Source organism: Macaca thibetana, chromosome 14, assembly GCF_024542745.1.
Source record: "Macaca thibetana thibetana isolate TM-01 chromosome 14, ASM2454274v1, whole genome shotgun sequence".
Classification (NCBI taxonomy): Eukaryota; Metazoa; Chordata; class Mammalia; order Primates; family Cercopithecidae; genus Macaca; species Macaca thibetana.
In genome coordinates this window covers 79,823,832-79,845,484 of record NC_065591.1, presented here as the reverse complement: position 1 = coordinate 79,845,484, position 21,653 = coordinate 79,823,832, and the positions used below count along the sequence as shown (strand labels likewise).

Genomic DNA, 21,653 nt, shown 5'->3' with positions numbered 1-21,653 from the left:
TGGCTCAGTGCAATCTCCACCTCCCAGGTTCAAATGATTCATGTGCCTCAGACTCCCCAGTAGCTGGGATTACAGATGTGTGCCACCAGGCCGGGCTGGTTTTTTTTTTTTTTTTTTTTCATTTTTAGTAGAGACAGGGTTTCACCACATTAACCATCCTGGTCTCAAACATCTAGCCTCAAGTGATCCACCTGCCTTGGACTCCCAAAGTGTTGGGTTTATAGGCATGAGCAACCGCACCTGGCTTAAACATTTTTCTTTTCTTTTTTTCTTTTTTTTTTTTTTGAGATGGAGTCTCACTCTGTTGCCGAGGCTGGAGTGCAGTGGCGCAGTCTCAGCTCACTGCAACCTCCACCTGCCAGGTTCAAGTGATTCTTCTGTCTCAGCCTCCCAAGTAGCTGGGACTACAGGCATGTGCCACCACACCTGGCTAATTTTTGTATTTTTATTAGAGATGGGGTTTCACCAAATTGGCCAGGCTGGTCTCAAACTCCTGACCTCATAATCTGCCCACCTTGGCCTCCCAACATGCTGGGATTACAGACGTGAGCCACCATGCCTGGTCTTTTATTATTATGATTATTATATTTAGGTTCTGGGATACATGTGCAGAATGTGCAGGTTTATTATATAGGTATACAGATGCCATGGTGGTTTGCTACACCCATCAACCCATCATCTACATTAGGTATTTCTCCTAATGCTATCCCTTCCCTAGCCCCCCACCCCCCAACAGGCCCTGGTGTGTGATGTTCCCCTCCCTGTGTCCATGTGTTCTCAGTGTTCAACTCCCACTTATGAGTAAGAACATGCAGTGTTTGGTTTTCAGTTCCTGTGTAAGTTTGCTGAGAATGATGGTTTCCAGCTTCATCCATATCCCTGCAAAGGACATGAACTCATTCTTTTTTTATGGCTTCATAGTATTCCATGGTGTGTATGTGCCACATTTTCTTTATCTAGTCTATTATTGATGGGTATTTAGGTTGGTTCCAAGTTTTTGCTATTGTGAATAGTGCTGCAATAAACATACGTGTGGATATGTCTTTATAGTAGATTGATTTATAATCCTTTGGGTATATATCCAGTAATGGGATTGCTGGGTCAAATGGTATTTCCGGTTCTAGATCTCTGAGGAATCACCACACTGTTGTCCACAATGGTTGAACTAATTTACATTCCCATCAACAGTGTAAAAGTGTTCCTATTTCTCCACATCCTCTCCAGCATCTGTTGTTTCCTGAATTTTTAATGATCACCATTCTAACTGGCATGAGATGGTATCTCATTGTGGTTTTGATTTGCATTTTTCTAATGACCAGTGATGATGAGCTTTTTTTCACATGTTTGTTGGTCTCATAAATGTCTTATTTTGAGAAATGTCTGTTTATATCCTTCGCCCACTTTTTGATGGGGTTGTTTTTTTTTCTTGTAAATTTGTTCATGTTGTTTGTAGATTCTGAATATTAACCCTTTGTTGGATGGATACATTGCAAACATTGTCTTCCATTCTGTAGCTTGCCTGTTCACTCTGATGGTAGTTTCTTTTGCTATGCAGAATCTCTTTAGTTAAATTAGATCCCATTTGTCAATTTTGACTTTTGTTGCCATTGCTTTTGGTGTTTTGGCTTTTGTTGCCATTGCTTTTGGTGTTTTAGACATGAAGTCTTTGCCTATGCCTATGTCCTGAATGGTATTGCCTAGGTTTTCTTCTAAGGTTTTTATGGTTTTAGGTCTTACGTTTAAGTCATTAATCCATGTTGACTTAATTTTTGTGTAAGATGTAAGGAAGGGGTCCAATTTCAGTTTTCTGCATATGGCTAGCCAGTATTCCCAACACCGTTTATTAAATAGGGAATCCTTTCTGCATGGCTTGTTTTTGTCAGGTTTGTCAAAGAGCTGATGGTTGTAGATGTGTGATGCTTTTCCTAAGGCATCTGTTCTATATATCTGTTTTGGTACCAGTACCATGCTGTTTTGGTTACTGTAGCCTTGTAGTATCATTTGAAGAGCAACCCTAGGACACATAATCATCAGATTGACCAAGGTTGAAATTAATGAAAAAATGTTAAGGGCAGCCAGAGAGAAAGTTCGGGTTACCCACAAAGGGAAGTCCATCAGACTAACAGTGCATCTCCCTGCAGAAACCTTACAAGCCAGAAGAGAGTGGGGACCAATACTCAACATTCTTAAAGAAACAAATTTTCAACCCATAATTTCATTTCCAGCCAAATTAAGCTTCATAAGCAAAGAAGAAATAAAACCCTTTACAGACAAGCAAATGCTGAGAGATTTTGTCACCACCAGGCCTTCCTTACAAGAGCTCCTGAAGAAAGCACTAAATATGGAAAGGAAAAACCAGTACCAGCAAAAACATACCAAATACCAAAAACATACCAAAAACATCAACACTATGAAGAAATTGCATCAACTAAATCAACTAACAGGCAAAATAACCAGCTAGCATCATAATGACAGGATCATACTGACAGGATCAAATTCACACATAACAATATTTACCTTAAATGTAAATGTAAATGGACTAAATGCCCCAAATATGTAAATGTAAATGGACTAAATGCCCCAATTAAAAATCACAGACTGGCAAATTGGATAAAGAGTCAAGACCCATCAGTGTGCTGTATTCAGGAGACCCATCTCATGTGCAAAGACACACACAGGCTCAAAATAAAGGGATGGAGGAATATTTACCAAGCAAATGGAAAGCAAAAACAAAACAAACAAACACACACACACAAAAACAGGGGTTGCAATCCTAGTATCTGATAAAACAGATTTTAAACCAACAAATATCAAAAAAGACAAAGAAGGGCATTACATAATGGTAAAGGGATCAATGCAACAAGAAGAGCTAACTATCCTAAATATATATGCACCCAATACAGGAGCACCCAGATTTATAAAGCAAGTTCTTAGAGACCTACAAAGAGACTTAGGGTCCCACATAATAATAGGAGACTTTAACACCCACTGTCAATATTAGACAGATCAATGAGACAGAAAATTAACAAGGATATTCAGGAATTGAACTCAGCTTTGGACCAAGTGCACCTAATAGACATCTACAGAACTCTCCACTCCAAATCAGTAGAATATACATTCTTCTTAGCACCACATCACACTTATTCTAAAACTGATCACATAATTGGAAGGAAAACACTACTCAGCAAATGCAAAAGAATGGAAATCATAACAAACAAATCTCTCAGACCACAGTGCAATCAAATTAGAACTCAGGATTAAGAAACTCACTCAAAATCACACAACTACATGAAAACTGAACGACCTGTTCCTGAATGACTACTGGGTAAAAAACGAAATTAAGGTAGAAATAAATAAGTTATTTGAAACCAATGAGAACAAAGACACAATGGACCAGAATCTCTGGGACATGGCTAAAGCAGTGCTTAGAGGGGAATTTATAGCACTAAATGCCCACAGGAGAAGGTAGGAAAGATCTAAAATTGACACCCTGACATCACAATTAAAATAACTAGAGAAGCAAGAGCAAACAAATTCGAAAGCTAGCAGAAGACAAAAAATAACTAAGATCAGAACAGAACTGAAGGAGATAGAAACACAAAACCCTTTCACAAAAAGTAATGGATCCAGAAGGTGTTTTTTTTTTTTTTTTTTTTTGAAAAGATGAACATTTTTCTTAACAACAGTAAGAGGTAGTGTTGTCATGAAAGAATACATGTAAATCACTTAGTATCGTGCCTAAAACATAGCAAGTAATCAATGCATGTGGATATTATGTTACTACTCTGTCTGCTTATTTTTAAAATTGAAGAAGTAGTATAAGCAAAGCTATTAGGTAAAAATGGTGGATATTTTAGGATGTGCCAAATATGGGACCCTAGGGTAAATCAATAGAAACACAAAATTGATTGGTAGTCACCTAGGCTTCAGAAGTTTTCATGGATGACAGATAAAATGTATGGGTTTTATTTGGGGGATGAGGAAAATGTTCTCAAATTCATTGTGGTGATAGTTACACAACATATGCTAAAATCCACTGAATGCTATACTTTAAATGGGTAAAATCTACGGTATGCAAATAAAAAATAAAGCTGTGATAAGAAAAAAAAGTGGAACCACAGGAAAAAGCAGTATAAAACTATTGTTTCCCCTGATGCATCACTTTAACTTAACTTGGTGTGTAGTCCTGGTGTTTGTTATTCCAAGGGAGGGAATTTTAGAGTGTGCCTCTTTATCACTGCTCTTCTCTGCCTAGTACTTCATCACTTCTGAATTCATGACTTGCTCTCAGATGTTCAAACTAGCATTTTGTATGAATTTAAATTTGACTGCATCTGAACTGTTTCTGTCTTAAAACATCATTGGCTTCCTGGAATTCCCAAGCACCAGAAAATTTCCCAGTATTGGAAAAGAAAAGATCATGAAAAATCCTAATAAAGACAGTCAGAAATGCTGATAAACTAAGCAAAGTAAGTCTTGAAGACAAGGATAAAATGCCTCTGGGAAGTGTGTCCAAAACTGTTTCACTGCATTGATGACTCTGAAATTTTCCATATCATCAAGCTAACTTATTTTCTTCAATTTGATTGACTTTTAGAGTATCAACCTCCAGGCACAGGCAATATATACCTAAATGCAATGTACTCACTGAAATTGTAATGGTAGACATAAGACTCTGGAATTTAAAATTCCAGATGACCCAGGTCATGCTTTCTATTAGAACAAAATTGTCTTTCAAAGAGCTCAAAGAAACTTTATGAAAGTTTTTTTTTTTTTTTTGTAAATATCAAATATGAGAAAGTTGCTATTACTTGTAATAAAATACAACATTTTCTGTTTTGTCTTGAACTGAACTTTGAAGAAGTTACCTTATGCCAGATGTGTAACATCAATTTGTATTCATTGGACTCCTTAATCAAATAGCTATCAATTGTCTGCTCTGAGCAAGTTGTTGTGTTTGGTGCATTAAATAAGTCACTTGTCAAGATCTGTAACAAAATGCATAGTGCTTAATATATGTAAGTTTCTTTTTTTCTCTCTGTGATAGCTATTGTTATGGAAACCAGAAATAAAAAAGTCATGAGTCTCTGCTCTTTAAGTCTACAGTTTCATTGGGGGAAGGGAGAGTGGGTTAATAAGAGGCAAAAGATACAGTTGAGGATCAAGAAAAGAAGACTGTTTCTGTTTCCACTACATGATATTCTGCATTTTTTATCATTATAATAAATGTTAGAAGCTATAATTCATTGTTCAGATCAGAAAGTGTATCTTTTCCAAACATAATATCATTTAGTCATCATTACTACCTCCATTGGGAGGTGTGATTACACATTTTATAGATAAGAAAACAGATTGTTAGAAAAAAAAAAAAAAAGATCTACATGTATCATGTGATTCTGGCAGGATTTCTTGTCAGTGCATCCGCTCTTCTGGCCACAATGGGCTAATCAAAGTACTTCATTCTTCCTGCCTCAAGTGACAGGTCTAGAGGTGTGCTTGTGACCCAAGCTGAACTATGCAGGGTCTTCGGCTGTGCCTGTTCTCCAATTCTTTAGAAAAGGGGCCTGTAGGAAATGGCCATGATTTTCTCACCTCATGTGACAGCTGGGTGAACACATAACCAATACACAGAACATGAAGAATCAAGCAGTTAAGAAAAAGAAAGGCAGGGAGAAATGAAGATCCGATCTGAGTCTCTTAGTTTAACTTGTATGAGTCCTGATTTAACCTTTAACTTCCCAGTTACAAGAGGCAATAAACTCCTCTTTGGTTTTGTTGTTGTTCATTTGTTCAGAACAGATTGCATTAATTTTCCATAACTCAAACATTCCTGACTAATATAGCCATAGATTTTTATAGGTATTAGCAGCTTTATTTCAAATATTCTGCTAGTAGAAAGTATATAAAGACACGGCCGATAGAGGAAAAGATGCTAATCCAAGTGAAACAGAGAGGAAAAGATGCTAATCCAAGTGAAACAGTCAGCAGCCCAGAAATAAAAAGTTAAATAGTGACAAGTGGCTTACAGAATAAAAATAAAGCACATGAATACTTTTTTGGAATAAATAATGTTGTTAAATTACTACAGAGGAAGGTGTAATAGATATAACATTGCATGTATATAAATTAATATTTAAAATTAATATGAAAATGCTTTAATCAGAATGTGTTTGCATACACGAATCAGGAGGTAGATATTACTAAAAATCTATAAAGTAAGGTCTGGAAATTTCTAGAGAAGAGAGAATATTGAGAGTAATCAAAGAAGGATGGAAAATAAAAATTTTGTGAACGTGCAAGAAGCAGCATGAGAAGGGATTTGATAAATGCCTTAAATACTGATTAATTTTGAGAAGAGTGATATTCAGCTATTCTGTTTGGCAAAGGAAACAAATATTGAGAGGACAAAGGGTAAGCAAGGTTCACAAATGCTTTGGCCCTAACCACAAAAAGAATTAGAGTGAGTTTATAGAGAGACACAATCATTTGAATATGACAAGTAAATGAAATAGTGCTCAATCACAGGCACTGAAAAATCATAGTGAATTGGTATTTAAATACTGTTTATTTAGTGCCCACTTTGTGCCAACTACTGTACAAATGCTACTTAGTTTTCACAGCAACACCACAAGATAATCATTATTAACCTGATTTGAGAGATGAAGAAATTATAAAGCTCAGAGATCTTTAGCAACTATTTCAAGGTTCACATACCTAGAAAGTGACTGAGCCAGTACTCAAACTCAAGACGGGCTGGCTCAAAAGATTTTGTTTTACCATGACTTAAATGACACATTTTCAATCTGCTTCTATATGACCATACTTTCATATGACCATAATTTAGATGGCACCACTTTTCAAGATTACTTACTTATTTTGTGTAAGCATCAGTTAAGTTTCAGTAAGGTACAGACATTATACAGTAAACTGAATAAGGGACATTTAATATAAGAAAAAAACAAGTAAAGGAGATCAATTAAGAAGGATTGGTTAAAGAGAACTCTAAAGAATCCAGGAATAGCAAATGCCGGGAAAAGCTGCCACTTCTATGGCTGAGGGAGCGCATCCAAAGAGGGAAAAAACTTGGCAGATCCTCCCCGACTTCCCACCCCTTGCTTCGAGTTGAGATTCAGACTTTGTGGGAGAAAGTGTTGCCAAAGCCCACCAGATAGAGGAAAAGTTCAGTTAGGTGCCTAATGCCAGGGCAGATGATCAGGAAACCACTCCCTGGGAAGTCACTGAAACTCACTGGGGGTTGTGGACCGCTAGGTCTTCCACCCTCACTGCCAACGCCTTCTGGCAAGAAAGCTGGCTGATGGTAAGGAAGGTGTATTCTGGCAGCACACCATAGAAGCCAGAAAAAAAGCACTGAATCCGGGAAGACAATCCTCTCCCTCCTGCAGGATCTCACTAGCACCCTCTACTGACAAGTCCTTACATTGTGCCTGCTGGCAAAGGAGAAACGTCTGCAGGGTTCCCCTTTGGAATTTAAAACTAGGGAAAAGAGGGTGGATTTGGAGCAGAGAAGCAATGACTTGAAAACTGGCACAGTGTATTAACTAGAGTAAGCCATGATAACTGCAGGAACACCTCCAAAGTTTCAATGGCTTCACATAATAAAGGATTCCTTCTCGCTTAAAACGTGACCTGGTCCTAGTCAGATGACTCTATAAAGCTGCTGTTCTATAAATAGAAACGCAACTATTTAGACGCTTTGTCTTGTGTGGTTCCACTACCTTGGAGCGCTTTGTTTCTGCATACAAACGAGAGAGAGAATATATAATATTAGAGGCATGGTTTAAAGCCAATCCTATAAGATGTATATGTATTTTGCCCACATTGTGCTGACCAGAACATAGTCAGAAGACTCTACTTTTATGAGAAGCTGGGACATGTACTAGAGAAAAATGAAATAGACAGTAAACATGTGGCGTTATCTCTGACACACTAGATGTCAAATGCTCGTCTGTTAATAAGTTTAAGTTATATGTCTCAGAGTCTTAATTCATCTATAATATAAAAAATAAGATGTCTACTTTGAAATAACACTATGGTATTTAGAGCAATATTATGTAAAGAATTAAACCACAGGGTCACTACATACTTAGACATTCAGTAAATATTAAATTTCCTATATCAGTAATTATCAAGGGTGGAAAAAGAAATGGGCTATATATCAAAATCTCAAAGAAATGGTGAAAATGGGAGAATATTCGGTCTTACTTATAGTTTTATATTTGGAAAACCAGGATATCTAATATTTTGGTAACAGACATCTTAGAAGATTTAAAAATCTTCTGTATTGAGGTATTTAGAGGTTAAATTTACAGCATGCATTTAAAAAGGGAAAGGCATGGCAGATGGGATTATATATAGGAGGAAGTGGAAAGGGCATATGTCTCTGTGGAATGACATATCAGAATCTAGTGTTTGTGAAACCAATGAGGGAAGGGAGGAGACGGGAGTAACAATGTAATATTTATTAGAAGAGAGTGGGTTAAGAAAGGTTGAGAAACTGCTGTAAATGCTTCTTAGGTACTTGCCTGAAATGTGTGCAAGTCTGTATCATCATGCCTCTTTGACTTAACTCATATGCTGGAGAGGAAGTTTCAAGAGCAAGGGAGTTTGTCTGAAATCACACTGTCTACATTCAAATCCTAGCATTATTACTTAATATTCATGTGTTCTTGAGCAATCTACTTAACATCTCTGTGGCAGAGACTGCTGGTTGCCACCTAATAACTTTTTCTCCTTCTTACATGAATATATACTTTTTAGCTGGATATTTGAACTCTCAGCTAAATAGTACACTTCAGTCTCCCTTGCAGATGAGTATAGCCATGTGATTAAATTGTGATCAATGTGAAATCAACAGAAATTATGTGCAATTCCTGAGCTTTTTCCTTCAATGAAAAGGAAGTATTGCCCATATTCCTTTGGAATGTGGACATGAAGCTGAGAGCTAGAGCAGTCATCTGTAATTGCAAAGTGGAAGTCTCATTGAGAATGAAAGAGTAAAAAAGACAGAAGGGTTCAGGTCCCAGATAATGGTGAGTTGCCCTGCCAACAGTGGACTACCTGCTTGAATATTTTAGGATAGAGGAAAAAACATTATAACCTATTGAAGCTATGGTATTGGAGGTGTCTGATATAGCCTAGCACGTATCCTGGGTAAAACACACTAATTCTCTGGTTTTATAATCTGCAAAATTGGTATGTTAATAATAGTGTCATACGTCCTGGTTCTTGTGAAGATTGACAACAAGGATAACAATAGCAATATCAGATGCTTATGTAGCCCTCACTCTGTGCCTGGCACAGTTCTAAGAGCTTTACTTGTATGTACTATACAGATGTTTGCTATCATCGTTTTTCTACTTTCTCCATGATCCCCAAGGTGACCACTCCAATTCATCTTTCACTCTTTCTTCACTAAATGCCATTAAAATTACAATTAATATTCAGAGTGTCTGTTTCTATACGGAAAGCAGTATACATTTGTTAATAGTATATAAATATAATAATGTAATTATAAATAGAGATTATATCATTTGAATAACATAATTATGTATATTATTACTTTTATGTGTTGGTTACTTAAAAAACAGCTGTTGATAATATTATCAGCCTTGTGGTCATGAAAATCAAAAACATTTTTTATAGTGTGAAACAGAAACCATGTCTTTATAACATATTTCCTCTTACAACAAATATAAAATATGCATATTAAATAAAATACATAAAATGAATACAAAATTCATGAGTGATGCCCTATTCAAATTAACCTGCCTTTTTGTCTGCCTAAATGAAATTGTATTTAACATGATGTTTTGGGACCTAATTTTTTTCTCTTTATAATGAACATCTTTCTAATTCTTCAAATATTTTTATACGTGTACATTTTGAAGGTGAATATAAATAATATTATATTAATATATACTGTGGTTTATTTAACCAAACCATTAATGCTGCATATCATTATTGTTAAAAATAAATCATTTTCTTTTAAATGATGTTTCAAAGATAAATGTTTGTTTACTCAATTAATTCCTTGTAACAGATTCTTAGAAGTTAAATTGCTGAATCAAAGATTATGAAAAAATGTTAAACCATCTGAAAATTATTTTCAGAAAGCTTGTATCAATTTCCACTTCCATCAGTGATGTTTAAAAATACCCAAAGAGCACATCAATTTATGACCATCTCTCCTACACATGCTTGTAACCATTGCAGATACCCAGCAGAAGGCCTTTCCATGTGTGTGTTGGGGAGGGAGTGATAAATACATGAGGAGAATGAAAACATTTGCAGACACCAAAAACCCGATGTCAGATTACAGCAATGTCACTTTCAATAAGAGAACCGATTAAACTTATATTTTAGTCTCCTCTTTCCTCCTTTTGTCCAGTACCCTTGAGAAAGATCATCTGATTCTCTAGCAGCTGGGGAGAAGTACTATGACAGTAAAGATAAAAGGTAAAGTAAAAAGTAAGTAAATGATAGGGTTTCCTAAGAACTATTTTGTCTACTTGAAATTATAACCAACAGGCTCCTATAAAACCTGCTTGCCCATAATATTTCTAAAATTAATGTCAAGTCTTTGTGTCTTACAGCTTTAAAAAGACATTTATTCTACCAAAGTATTATTACAATTTTCAACAGCTCATAGGATCACCTTAGTTTGTTTTAAATCCATGGCAATAAAGTGTACTTTCCAAAATGCTAGTGAGGTTTACACCTTAACTTTGCATAAACTATAATTCTAATAAGAGAATAAATATAACCTTGAAAATTTCCCCGAGAAATGTTTATTAATCTGTTTTAATCACAGCAGGGAGCCAGATGATTTGATATATTTGATTAGTGGAATATAAAATATGAAATATCAAGGACAATTGGACTATGAATTATAATTTTAACATGCCATCATAAAGACTTTCTTACATGATTTTCTTCCAGTTTTACAGCTCCACACAATCTCACCACTGCCTCCTCTTTTCTGGCACCCTTCAGGAATGCTAGCTAGGCTCCCATAAAAGGGCCATTCCACAGATGTTTTTGATTTATGTTGGCTGACCTTGAATCAGAGTTTACAGCATCTGTCAGCATTGTACGATTCTTTTTCGTTGGATTTGAGTTAACAGACAGGGTGACTTTTTACCTTTACGTGTTTTTAAAAATGTTTGTTTATTGTTTGTTTTTGTGTGTGTGTTTCATTGCTATCAAGGAAAACCATCAAAAATCACTCGTTTTTAAACACTTTTTTTAAGATGAGTCAAGTGCAGTAGTGAGAAGGGAGGAGAGTAAAACAAGGGGTTTGATCTGTAACTGACTGTGAACAATCAGTTAAGGTAACTAATTACCTTCAGACCAGCCCAAACACTTTCTGATAAAACCGGAAGAATGAAGTTCCTAATCATGGAATTGCTAAATGGGTTAAATGAGACAACCTATTGGAAGTATTTAGAAGAATCCTTGACATCTTGAACCTCTTGAACTATTAATACAATAAATTATTATATTATTAAAATATTAATTTAATATAAATTGAAATTTAAGTATCACCAAGCAAAAGGCATGCCTTGACCCTATGTACTAAGAGTGTGCTCTGTAACAATCATATATTTAGATTTAGAAAGATTTGACCCAACACTCTTGTCCTAGGAGTATATCAAACATTACTGGCATGGGAGGTGGCTTAGCTGGGACATCTTAACACATTCTCCTACACGCTAGACTCCCACGAGCAGGGCTTTGTGTTTGGGTGAGGAAGTGTGCACATGACCACAAGTGCCCCCGTGTTGTGCTTTAATTCAACTATGCTTATATTTTGGATTGATTTACTCCCCTTAGGAGAGTCTAATTGATAACAATGGAATGTTAATGTGACTTAAAAATAATTTCCACTTGTATCTATTTGAAGTTCTCTTTCTCTCCTCTCCGTTTGATTTTTGGAGTATCACACCAAGAAAACCTGTGAGACTTAAGAGGAAGTGATGAATTCTGTGAAAATCAAAAAAACAAAACAACATAACAAGGAAAGGGATTTCCTTGAGCTCTAGGGCATAAAAGTCATTAAATATTTAATAATAAGCCAGGCTTGATTTAAATCCCAAGAGTTCATTTTCACCATTTTATTGCATTTTTTACATATTATACATAATCAGTAAGATGAAACTGCATAAATAAATTCTCATTCTATTTCAATTATGTTTGATTTTGAAGGATCAAATATAGTTCTATTGGTTTTTAATAATTTTTAAAACAAATAAATGATTAAAGAGCTTTGTTTGAAACAAAGCAAACATATAAGAACATATTTTTATTTCCTTTGGTCCACTCTATGTCCAATTAAAAATATACAAAATTTAGGATTTAATTAGCTTTCATAAAAAGAATCTACTTTTCTTACCAAAAAACAATAGCAACAAAAAGAAAACAAAAAAAAAATTATTTTTCAGTGTCATGCCTGGTATGAAGACCCAAAAAGAAGATGGACTATTTTTAAACAATGTAGGATTTGTTTGGTTTTTTTGTACCTGGAGGAGATGTCACAAGCATAAGCAACATATAGGATGCCCTTAACCATTATCTAATAAATCAAGATTCTAATAAGAATAGCAAGTTGAGTAAGCTGTAAAGCACACTTACAGTGTGGCCTTGGGTTTATTTCACTTATTGAGTCTCAGAGGTGCTTCTGTAAGGCTTTAGTAAAATAGAAAATCCAACCTATTTTACACATTCTTTCAAAAGTTAGGTTGCATTAAAAACAGAGAATGGAAAGATCTTCAGGTTATTATCCCAGCTACTCATTATACGAATGAAACCGAAGTCCAAGAATTTTCAGTGGTGTTTATGAGGTCATGCAACTAGCTAAGATACAGAATATTGGCTAAAAGCCATATCTCCACTATTCCACTAATATGTCCTGCTACAGAGAGAATGTTGGGTACTGGGCATTCTACTTACATTGCTTTATTTAGTTGGCATAGCAAACCTGCAATGTAGACTTAAGTTTTTACTTAACAAATAAACAGAGACTTAGAGAGGTTGTTACTTTCACAAGGTCACACAGAGTAAGGATGAATTCAAATCCTATTCTGACTCTGACCTTAGCATTTGTCTTCCTGGTACCCTGCCCCACCTCATTCATAGCAGGCTCTCTATTTCATTGTCCTCTCTAGTGTTGAAATATGTGTCCCTTTCCTGTTTGCTGTGTACCAAATTTCTGACAAGAACCAAGAAGCCAACACCAAATAAGACTCTATTTATTTATTTATGTATTACTGCATCTCTACCCCAGCTGTGCTACGGTGGCTCAGAAGAGGTTCTGAAGCAATTCCGATGTTTAACCATTCCCCCGATAAATCAAATCACAAGGACAGGTAATGGCTTCCTAGAGGTGCTGACTTTGGAAAGAAGAGAAGCATGAACAGTAAAGTATTGATAAAGTGATACTCTTGTAAATTGGTAAGTATATATTTGTATTCAATTCTGAAATCCATCCATTTTACTGATAAGAAAATTGGTTCTGCAATAGTAATGAATTAAGACCCCTGTTTTCCAGAGACGCTATCAGAAGATATTGTCCTTTTTCAGAAGCCCTATCCTGTCCTTTTCTAGATTTTTAGGACTTCTACTTGTGTAGGAATTTCATTATACTTAGAGGAGGTACAGGTTGAGTATGAAAATGTAAAGCTAACAGAGGAAATTAAGGGATGAAGGAACTCAAATTCTTTCTGCAGTAGTGAATGGATTTGGTCCTGGTGTCCTCAACATGTCCCTACTATAGCTCCTTTGTGAGGGAACCACATGGTACACAAAGCTGAGGGCACCACATGGTACACAATACTGTAAGGGGATCAAAGCATCCTTTAAGTATCCTAGCTGTGTTTTGGGAGGGTTCCACTCTTTATTCTTGGTTACTCTTTCCTCTGTGTTTCTGCGGAACTAGGTACAGGTATTACTCACAGTCAAAAATTGTTTTAGGCTCCAAATGCAGACTCAGGAATTTCTTCCTGACAGTTTATAAACTCTTTGGTGCACAGATGGAATGCTTTGTTTCCTCTGTACTTAGCTCACAACCAGGTAGATGCTAAATGCTTGTTGGTTATCTGATTGAATTTGCCCAAGCTGTGCATCTGGAGTTGGATTTGAAACATTCCATTCCCTACAAAGTAATAGGCACTTCATGGGATATTTTGGAATATCCTAGAAAGCCCTGGTAAATAGGAATGGAAAGGAAAGTCTCTTGTCTATGTATAAAACAAGGCCTGTTTTAATTTAGACAGTCCAGTATTTGAGCTTTCTGTGTAGAAAACAAAAACATATGGGGATATAGATCTCTTTTTTTCTTGTATAATTTCTCTTACAAAATTTTTTCTATTTAAAATGTTCACAGGTAGAAGTCTCCATCAACAGATGAATGAATAAAGAAATGTGGTTTTTTTTATTTTACAAAATAAAACAGATATGAAAAAAAGAGTCCCCCCTCACCCCTGCCATGACTACACCACTGAAATATTTACTCTGTTGACATATTGACATGTTTCTAGAATATTTTCTGTTTTTTTCTTTTATTTTTAAAATTTGAAAATATGGTGTGAAATTATATATGCATTCTTGCCCCAAATAGAATATTTTCTACATACAGAACATTTTAATTAAAACACACACCGGCCCCTTTCTTGCTTTATTTCCTTCCATCATTCCTGCTTCCTTTCTTTTTTTTCTTTATTTTTGTTGTTAAAGAATTATTTCTTCAAATACAACTCATTTATCAACAACTTCTTAGCACTGTTGAGATTGCTGCAGATAAAGCAGTGTATAAACAAAGGCCCTGCTCTCATGTAGGTTTCACTGGTCTAAGTGACCATCTACAGATTTTATATATATATATATATATATATATATATATATATATATATATATAATGTTAGGTGTTAGTGAGTTTTCCACAGAAAGATAAAGTCATGTAAGAGGGAGAGACAGTGATTCTTGGGGTGCTATTTTATGCAGGATAGCCAAAGGAGTCTTCTATGTGGAGATGACAATTGAGCAGAGTACAGGGGGAATTGAGTAACCAAGCCATGAAAATATCTGAGAGAAAAAAAATTATAGACAGAACAGGAAATGTTAAGATCCTGAGGGAAGAACCTGCTTGAAGTTTCCAAGGAACTGTAAAGAGGCCAAAGGGACCTGAAGACACTGAGCCAGGGAGAATAAAGTGAATGAAATAAGAAAGGTATTGGGGAGGGTAAAGATGATGTAGGACATCTTATTTTGATCTTTAACTGGAATAAAATGGAGAAGCAGTAGAAGATACTGAGAAGAGGAATGGAATTATATAACTGAAATTTTAAGAGGGCCACTGTGGATGTTGTGTGAAGAAGAGTTTACAGGGGTCAGAGGTAGAAGCAGAAATGCCATATAGGAGACTCTTGCAATAATCCAAGCAAACGATGATGCTGCCTTAAACGAGGGTGGCAGTGGATGAGGTGCTGAAAGTCAATGAGTGTTGACTTGAAAGCAGAACCAAAGGGATTTCCTGATAGATTGGATGTGAGGTGTGAGAGGAATTAAGGGCGATCCAAAGTTTTTGTCTTGAGTAACTGCAAAAGCTGTGAATAGAGTAGGAGGTGTAGTTGTGATGGTAGGGAGATTAGGAGTCAAATTGGGGGCTTGTTAAATTTGAGATACCAGTTGGAGATAGGTAGTTGGACACAGGATATATAATACTAGAGTTGAAAAGAGACATCAGGTTTAGTTAAAACTTTGGAACTCATCAGCTTATAGATAGTATTTAAAGTTATGGATAATGCAGAAAGTAAATATAAAGAGAAGAAAGAATTCAAGGATTGACTTCTGGGGTAGTCAACCTTTAAAGTTTGAAAAATAAGAAGGAATAGCATAGAAGAGTGAAAGGAGCAGCCAGTCAGTAGGAGGAAAACAGAGTGACTTCCTAGAAGTCAAATGAGAATGTTTCAAGAATACAAGAGCAACTACATCAAAGGCTGTTGATAGGCTGGGAGGATGAGGACTGAGAAGATATCAGTGCGTCTATCAGCAGGTAATTACTGTAACGATGACAGAGGAGTTTCAGTAGAGAATAAGAGAGTGAAGAGAGGAGGTACAAATGTGTAAATATAAACAATTCCCTTGCTTTGAAATGAAGCAGAGAAATGGGATTATATCAGGAATGGTACTGAGATGAATACAGAGCTTTAATTTTGTTTTGTATTTTTGCTTATATCTTGTGTGTTTTAGGATGGGAAATGTGTAGCATGTTTGCACAGTGAAAGAAATACTCCAATAGACTGTGGAGGTGAGGTGAAAATTAATGGTGCAAGAAAAAGAAAGGTGATTATTGGAGTGATGTCTTTGAGTGAGAAGAGATAGGATCTAGGGCATGAGTGGAAGAATTGGCCATAGGTGAAATAATGTTTCTCCATAGTAACTGGTGGGAAGGCAGTGTGTTGCTTTTGCTTTCTCAGTGAAATAACAAGATGAGAGTGAGAGGAGAAAAGCAGATACTGAAGGTTCTAGAATAAATTCAGTCAGTATAGGCTGTCCAAAAGTCTTTGAAGTTGCCCTAGTGTGAAAACTCTGGCCATATGAACGCATGGGGACTCACCAATCTGTATGCTTTCTCAATAAGCCAATCAGATTTCTCTGAAGGAGTTTAATAATCTTGAGAAATATATAGAGAAATATGGTTAATTCATTGTGCTTGGAACAAGGGAAACAAAATTATGTGGTCAACCATCTTGACAATGAAGCCCTACAGCAGGCATCACCAGATGCCCTATACCTTGTATGATCATCTTGTTACAGAATTTTTCCACTCTTTATGAGGTCTGGCTGTGAGAAAGAAAGCCTTGTCTTCTTGTGTGATCTTATGTATCTTAGAATGAGCTCTCATGACTCTAGGCATCTTTTCCCAAACTTCAATCATTTAAATTTAATCAGAAGTAGGCTTCTGAATAGAGTCTTTGAAATGTTAACTATTTTCTTTTGAAGGGTATATCATGATTAGGGTACTTATACTAATTTACCATATCTAAGGTGAATATATAATAGAAAATATATGTAATATAATATATATACACATATACATATACATACTAGTTAAATCCATATACATAACATACTCTTTGACATGGTTTAGATGTTTTGCACCCTTTAAATCTCATATTGAAATGTGACCTCAAATGCTGGAGATGGGTCTAGTGGGAGATGTTTGGGTCATTGAAATGGATCTCTCATGAATTTGACTTGGTGCTGTGCTCATAGTGGGAATGAGTGAGTTCTTACTCTGTGAATTCATATGAGATCCAGTTGTTTAAAAGAGCCTGGCATCTATATCCTCTTTCTCTCTCTCAGCCTCCCTCTTGCCATGTGATACACTGGCTCCCCCTTCCCCTTCTTCCATGATTGTAAGCTCCCTGAGGCCTACCACAAGTTGAGCAGATTCTGGTGCTGAGGTAAGAGACTAGCAGGACTTGTTTTTTAGTCACAACTCCGCTGCCCAAAACAGGATATAGTCCAGACAAAATAAAGAAACTCAGTAGGAACCAGAAGATGGCAACAAAAGTAATCTCTACCTCCCCTCATTGCTCACTGGCATAAGATGTTCCCAACAGCACCATGACAATTTACAAATGTCATTACAATGACTTGGAATCTACCACTGCTTTCCATGGCAATGACCCAAAAAATATCGCCTTTTCCTTGAAAGTTCTAAATAACTTACCCCTCAATTTGCATTGACCTGCCTCTTAATTTGCATGTAATTGAAAGTGGGTTTACCAACAGCCTATACAGTTGCCAAGAGCTCATAAATTGGCTCTGGGCACACTACCTGTGAGTTAGCTGACCATAAAGAGCAGTGCTGTTCAAAAAAGATTACTGTCTAACACTATCAGCTCTCACTTGAAATTTTTCCCAGCTAAAACCAAGAACCCTCCCAGGCTAGCCCCAGTGCTGGGGCTTGCCTGTCCTGCAACATTTGGTGGCCACAAAGGAATGAAGATAGCAAATGAAAGGCTGTAACTGATGTGGTGGTAAGACAGCAAAATGGTGGTGATCCACAAAGAGGCAAGACAATGAGAGACAGTGAGAAACAGTCAGATGGCACTCAGAGAGGAGGCAAGAGGTGGCAATCAGCGGTCTGTGGGATGGCAAGACAGCAAGAGGTGATGATTGGTGAGATGGAGAGATGGCAAGAGGTGGCAACTGGTGAGAGATGGCGAGAAGGTGATTAGTGCTACCAAGCTGTAACATTAGCCAAAGTCTCTTTCAAGAGCCATCATCTGTTCTGGCAGAGCTGAGGGAATGGACATGTGACCATAGTGCCATCGCCTCATGTGGGACCTGTCAGTCCAGCCAGTAGGCTATCGGGTCACTGTTCCCTGCATTGCAGTGAAGCCCACCTGGGCTGAGGGAAACTAGAGAGACCTTCAACCAGGTCCCACATGGAAGATTGATTGGCACCATTTTGACTCCTGTGGATGGGTGAATGTCCCTCCATCCCCTGCTCCCAATTGGCTGAATTAGGGAATAAAGCTTCTGGCTAGGTGGTCAGTTTAAATGCTTACATCATTTGGATAACCCGAATCCTGTCCTTGTCACCCCTTCCCCTGGTCCCTCTCCTTGGACTTCATTTTATTGCTCTAGCAGCCATTTTATTTTCAGTTCTAAAATGTATGTTTTGTTTGCAGTTTTGTTTCTTTTATTTGACTTTCTGTTAACTGTACTTGGGCAATTGTTTAAGGCAGGACACGTGTTTGTGAAAGGCCCTTGTTATGCTGACTCTGAGATGCCAGAATCATGTTGTTATATGGAGCTAACAAGGCCTTTGGAGTTCACTACTGGCTGCCCCTCAGATGCTCCAGCATTTTGGCATTTGGTGTGGAGATCCTCCTTGGCTTATAGCTGAGCACTGTGGGTGTTTTAGCATTTGGTATTTTTGGCTGCCACCTGGGTGCTACCAGGTTTTTGGCACTGACATTTCCTCCAGAACTCTGGGTTCTGGAGAACTGTGGGCCCACCCTAGGGTAATCTTAGTCTTGCCTTTTCTTTTTTTCTGCCCTAAAATTATTTTCTGTAACATATTTTTTTCTTATTGTTACTTTATTTGCACTTTTCCTTCTATGCTTTGTTTAATAAAAATACTTCTTTGGTCATATTTCATTCACTGGCAAACACTTATAATCCACTTTTTTAATGACTTGCTGCCTATACTTACACTTTCTCTGTAGGAAATGAGAATCTAAAAGGGAAAAATAGCAAAGGCCCATTTGCTGTCCCTCTTGCTATACTTAGAAAAACTTCTGTGTCCAGTAAAAATCCTTGTCAGACATGGGGACAATGACTGGCTTCCCACAGGACTCACCACTAGGATATCTATCAGGCTACTGGAGCACATTTGAATTTGACTAAAGAAAAAGAAACTTATTTTCTATTGCAACACTGTTTGGATTCAATACAAATTAGAAAACCAAGAGATTTGGCCTAAAGATGCTTCTATTAATTATAATGTTATTTTACAATTATACTTATTCCGTAAAAAGGAAGGGAAATGAGAAGAGGACCCTTATGTTCAGGCTTTTATGACCATTTACTGGCTCATGGTACTTCCAGGAAACCATTCCTAAGGAATCTTCTCCTAGCTGCTCCCTCTAGAAGGCTAATACCCTCTCCAGAGTCTCTTTAGTCCCCCAGTTCTAAGGTGGGTCCCACGCATATTCTAACGAAGGATTCCACCCAAGATCATCAGGCACCTGTCCCACTTATCCAGCAAGCCACAGCCTATACATTCTACTGACCAAGAAAGTAAGCCAAACCAGTACCAGGAAGAATGAGGTTCCATATCAACCCTTAAAATCACATCTGTGTCCATTGCAGGAGGTAGCTGATGAAAATGAGGTAAATCTTAGAGTTCATGTGCCATTTTGTATGTGTGATTTGACTTTGTACAGGGAAAAATATGACTACTTTTCAGAGAAACCAGAAAAGAGCATAGAGAGATTTTTTAAGTTGATCATGTTCTTTAACTTTTCATGACTTGTAAGTATTGTCAACTGCTTGCTGTGCCATGGCATGAAAAAAAAAAAAAAGGAAAAAGTGTGTAGTGAAGCCAGTCAATTGTAACAAGCTTAGAGAAACACCTCAGGAAGAAGAATCCCACTTGGTTTCAGGGTCATTTGGTTGAGGAACTCAGGAAATACATTAATGCAGACCCGACTCCCTAGAAGGGCACTCTCTTCTGGGAATATGTTTTATTACTCAGTCTGCCCCTGACTTGAGGAGGAAGCTACAAAAAGCAGCATTGAAACCTCAAACTCCTATGAGCCAACTCTTAAATGTCGCCTATAAAGTTCACACTAGGGACACCGTAAAAGAGGTGGAAAAAAAGCCAAAATAAATAACCAAAAAGTACAATTACTAATGTCTGCTTTAAGCCCCCTGCCACTTCAGGGTTGCCCAACAAGAGAGTGTCACAAGATCAGCATCTGGGATGTCAAAGTGACAGCCCCGACATGCCAGCCTCTGCCCCTTATTCAATCTGTCCCTGACATGAGGAGGAAGGTATTTATTTGTTAAATTATCAGAAATGTTTCCTATAATGTTATAAATAGTTTATTTGAAAACTTGTTGGATTTGTATCTCAGAGATTTAACTGTTGTTGCATCTTGCTGCTTTCATCTCTTTTTCTCTATAAGAAGGATTATGATGATGTGTCTATCCTTTAGCTTTTTTTTTTTTTTTTTTTTTTTTTTTTTTTGTCAGCTCCTGTGAGTTTTTCTCCTCCAGCTCTGACTGTTTTTGTGACCTGATGCTAAAGCATTTTGTCTTAGAGGACTATGAGAGACATATTTTCCCCGTAATATCTTGAGTCTATGCCTTTGGTTTTTCTTGATGTGTAACCTTATTTTTGGCTTTTAGATTTTGACTCTCACATTGCTTAAAATAAGTTTAAGGACTAGAGATACCTTCCCACCTTCATTCTCATCTGGCCTAGAATGTTTAATTGGCCAAAAGAAATGCCAAAGAAACCTAAAAATAAAAACACTAACTCAGGTCATTACAGGAAACCAGGGGTCAGACACACCTCACCATGCTCCCCCTTGAAATTTAAGCCAGATTTAAATGCCTTTCAATAATTCTGAAATCAAAGTATTGCCCTTTCCCACAAATGAAAATATAGCTCCCCTCTTCAACTAGAAGACTTAGTCTTCCTAAAATCTTTAAAAAAAGATCACCTGATGATTAATTAGAACCAAAATAAAAGGGTCCTTATCAGGTATTGTTAAGTACCCCTACTGCTGTTAAACTTCAGGACATCACTAATCGGGTACAACTGTCCAGAGTTAAACTGTTTCTTATGAATCCCTACAGAGATAAAGGAAGGACACCACAACCTTCATTTGAAAAACTCTAGAAAACTTAAGTTTGTTTTACAAATAAGTAGTTAAATAATTGATTCTGTGGGTGGACATAGTAGCATTAATTCTTCTCTTCTGCCTAATTGCAATTTACTTGTTTAACCTCCTAATAAATTTTATATCTTCTAGATTCCACATAAAGATGATGCTAGCACAAAGCTTCCAATCCATCCTGTCTGCTGACCTGGAAAATGAAAACATCCTACT

General features: G+C 36.8%; 1 long non-coding RNA gene across 1 annotated transcript in view; it reads right to left on the bottom strand.

Moving 5' to 3' along the window:
* The window catches only part of LOC126934772 (uncharacterized), an 84,831-nt gene extending 71,829 nt beyond the window's left edge, over nt 1-13,002 (bottom strand). Inside the window, exon 1 of the long non-coding RNA XR_007719111.1 lies at nt 12,652-13,002. This is a non-coding gene — a long non-coding RNA (uncharacterized LOC126934772). The remainder of the gene's footprint in view (nt 1-12,651) is intronic.
* Nucleotides 13,003-21,653: the final 8,651 nt, after the last annotated feature.